This window comes from Grammomys surdaster, unplaced genomic scaffold (genome assembly GCF_004785775.1).
Source record: "Grammomys surdaster isolate TR1022 unplaced genomic scaffold, NIH_TR_1.0 165, whole genome shotgun sequence".
Lineage (NCBI taxonomy): Eukaryota > Metazoa > Chordata > Mammalia > Rodentia > Muridae > Grammomys > Grammomys surdaster.
The window spans coordinates 13,387,649-13,391,695 of NW_021604613.1; the positions used below are offsets into that span (position 1 = coordinate 13,387,649).

Genomic DNA, 4,047 nt, shown 5'->3' on the forward strand with positions numbered 1-4,047 from the left:
AGGAAGGAAGGAAGGAAGGAAGGAAGGAAGGAAGGAAGGAAGGAAGGGAAGGAAGGGACACTCATTTCTGTATATGTTACTAGGTGTGGGAGGAGGAGGGGAACAAGTGAGTAAACATACGAAACTCCAAGAAACTTTCTACTCCAAGATTCAGTCCGCCGTCTAAGGCAATGCTTAGATGACAGAAAAGACAGTATAAAACAGTGTTCCTGATTTTCATTTTGTAATCAATGTGCTTTCAATGCTTGCTGAGTATTGTGGCAGCAGGCAAGATTAACTTTCTTTAGTTGGACAGTATTTCATATGAAAACTAGAAGACTACCTTCAAACACTGTCTTGCCACATTTCTATGAATTTATAGTCATAGTAAAGAGTTGCTGCTTCTTGGGCTGGAGAGATGGCTCAGCAGTTAAGAGCACTGACTGTTCTTCCAGAGGTCCTGAGTTCAATTCTCAGCAACTACATACATGGTAGCTCACGGAGTGATCCAATGCCCTCTTCTGGTATGTCTGAAGACAGCTGTAGTGTACTTACATAAAATAAATAAACCTTTAAAAAAAAAAAGTTGCTTCTTCCTGTAATTATCTAGAGAGCAAAGGGCTATCCTCTGTAATGAAGAGCAATAAAAAACAACCAAACCTCTCCTTCTCTTGGAAGGAGATAGAATGGGAAGTTTTGTTAAAGTTAGCACAAAAAAGATATCTGTTGCCGGGTAGTGGTGGTGCACGCCTTTAATCCCAGCACTTGGGAGGCAGAGGCAGGCGGATTTCTAAATTGGAAGCCAGCCTGGTCTACAGAGTGAGTTCCAGGACAGCCAGGACTACACAGAGAAACCCTGTCTCAAAAAACCAAAGGGGGTGGGGGGAAATCTGTCCCTTTCCCTAGCAGCAATATACCACCATATAAATGTTTCCCAGGTTAGGGAAGCTATAGAGGACATTCAGAAACAAAAAATTCTCTGTCTTCTAATCAATTATCCATAGAACTTCAGAAACTTCCCTCTGAAGCACAGCTTTCTTGAATCCTATAATACTCAAAAAAGCATAAATGGTTTCCAATAAATACCTTAAGGTCTAAACACAACCTCCACAACATTTCAATCACTAACCCCATTTTCATTTTTCTCTCACCATTCCTTTCTGAAACCCAAGAAATCTGTTCACTATTTGCTAATGTCTCTCATCTTAAGATATTGGCCTACTGCTTTGATAAAACACCACAACAAAGGCAACTGATAAAACTGATATTGGAGCAAAAGGTGGCAAGAACAAAATCTCAAACCACATGTAGGAGGCAGAAGTGTACGTACTGGGAATAGCTAGATTTTTGAAACATTAAATCCACCCTGAATAACACATCCCTCCAAAAGGGCCATATCTCCTAATCATTCCCAAAGAGTCAACAACTAGGGACCAAATATTTAAATATGGGAGCCTATGGGAGCCATTCTCATTTGAACCGGCACACCCCCAAATATCTCTATCAGCCTTCCATCTTCAGCACTTTATGGCCCTAGTTTCCTTTACCTGAAATAAAGGTAAAGCCTTTCCCAAAATCTGCCCATAAGTCAACTGAAGTCTAATACTGAAATGCCTTCTCAGAGCCAGAGCCCTCTCCCGACCACTATCTTCCTTTAATGCTTCTACTTGCAATTCATACATACCCTGCATGGAAAATACTGGCCTTCTTGACCTGACTTCTCTGCTGTTATCCTTATTTTTCCATCTTGTCAAAATTTCACAAGTCAGTATTTGCTATAGGCACTACTACTCTCTACTAGATGTAATCTGGGGTATGCATCAACATTCCATTCAACACTGCCCTCACCACTGAGTTCCAGCTCGACTGCTTACTGCTAAATCCAAAGGACGCTCAAATTTCTCCACCTCTGCCTTCCAATATTCATTAACTTCTTGTTTCAGTTGTTTCCTTAAATGCTGGCCTGCAGTTCTCTGCTTTTCTTCCTTGCCTCCTGAGTAACTACCTCTCAGATACCGTGATGGTTTGCATATACTAGGCCCAAGCAGTGACACTATTAGAAGGTGCGGCCTTGTTGGAGTAGGTATGTAACTGTGGATGTGGGCTATCAGACCCACTTCCTAGCTGCCTGGAAGTAAGTAAGCTGCTATCAGCCTTCAGATGAAGATGTACAACTCTCAGCTCCAGATGTACCATGCCTGCCTGGATGCCGCTATGTTCCTGCCTCGATGATAATGAATTGAACCTCTGAACATGTAAGCCAGCCTCAATTCAATGTTGTCCCTATAAGAGTTGCCTTGCACTTGGGAGGCAGAGGCAGGCAGATTTCTGAGTTCGAGAGTTCGAGGCTAGCCTGGTTTACAGAGTGAGTTCCAGGACAGCCAGGACTACACAGAGAAACCCTGTCTCAAAAAAACAAACCAAAAAAAAAAAAAAAGAAATGTAAAACGCTGGTCAGTGTTTTATAAAAGTAACAAAAAGCACAACAGGACAGACACGAATACCAAACAAATACCAAAACAAATGACAAAATCATCCTCTCCAATCTTACAATTTCAGAGTTCACACACTTTTATCCAAGAGCCTGAATATCTATAGTTGATGTCCCTTGGGCATGTAGGTATCTACAATTAAAGGCATTATTTCTATTTGTTAGCCTTAATTCCTTTTTCTGAAAACCAAAATCAAAACAAACTACAGGACTAACAACATATCTCAGGGGCAAAATAAGTCTGGTGTGCAAAAGTTCTGAGTTCAACTCCTAGCACTAAACCAGCAATCATAACAGCAATCAAACAAACAAAACCTAACTCGGCCAGGCAGTAGTGGCACAGGCCTTTAATCCCAGCACTTGGGAGGCAGAGGCAGGCGGATTTCTGAGTTCGAGGCCAGCCTGGTCTACAGAGTGAGTTCCAGAGTTCCAGAACAGCCAAGACTACACAGAGAAACCCTGCCTCTAAAAACCAAAAAAAAAAAGGAGGTAATACTACAGAATAGTACAGCACACTAGTTACAGAACAGTGAAAGCATTATATCTAGGTTTAGGACAGTAGGTCACCAAAGGAAGGACAGTTCCAGAGACAGCAGATTGACTTGACTGGCAAGAGTAGACAGCCAACAGAGCAGAAAAAAGTCATTACAAATTTCCAGGGCTTAATCACTGAGATTGAATCCTCCTGACTGAAAAGGTAAAAGAATTTACTAAGAACTAAATAAACACTATTGACTCTTCTCTCCAAGGAACAACATAGAAACGGATGGCTGTTTCTGGGAACTGAACTGAACTGGAAAATAAAAAAATACAACAATTTACATTTATAAGTGTATAAAATTCATAAGAGTTATAATGCAGTATCAAAATATCTTCACAAAGATGTACTCTGGCAGTCAGCACATAGACAATTCAGTCACATGGACAGAGAATCTCATTTAACTAATCTGCCACTGGTGTCCTTTTGACTACACAAGGATTGTTAATGCTTACTGGAAAAAGAAGAGACTCTGGAGAAACATTACATTTATTTATTTATTTAGAAACAAAATCTCTTTATATACTCCTGGCTGTCCCAGAACTATTCCTGGCTGGCCTTGAACTCAGAGCTCCTTCTGCCTCTGCTTCCTGAGCACTGGAATTAAAAGGATATGCCCAATTCATTTCACATACATACATACATACATACATACATACATACATACACACACACAGCTATATACCATATGCATGCAGTGATCCCAGAGACCAGAAGAGGGACCTTGGATCCCTGGAAATTAAAGTTACAGACAGTTGTAAGCCATCATGTAAGTGTTGGTAATCAAACCAGCATCCTCTGAAGAGCAGCCAGTGCTCAACTGCTAAGCCATCTCTCTGGTATCTATTTATTTAATAATTCTTGAAAATATTATTTTCCTTCTGAAAAGCAGGATACAAAGCTGGGCCTGGTGGCACAAGACTTTAATCCCAGCATTCAGGCTGATTTCTGTAGTTTGAAGCCAGCTCGGCTAGACCAGCTAGGGCTACATAGTGAGACCCTTTCCCTCACTTACATAGGGGGCGTATGCCGTCTGGTG

At 41.1% G+C, this 4,047-nt stretch overlaps 1 protein-coding gene across 1 annotated transcript in view; it reads right to left on the reverse strand.

Annotated features, from left to right (window-relative positions):
- Positions 1-4,047, reverse strand: part of Sumo1 (small ubiquitin like modifier 1) — a 31,964-nt gene that overhangs the window by 19,629 nt on the left and 8,288 nt on the right. The gene's annotated exons all lie outside the window — the stretch shown is intronic.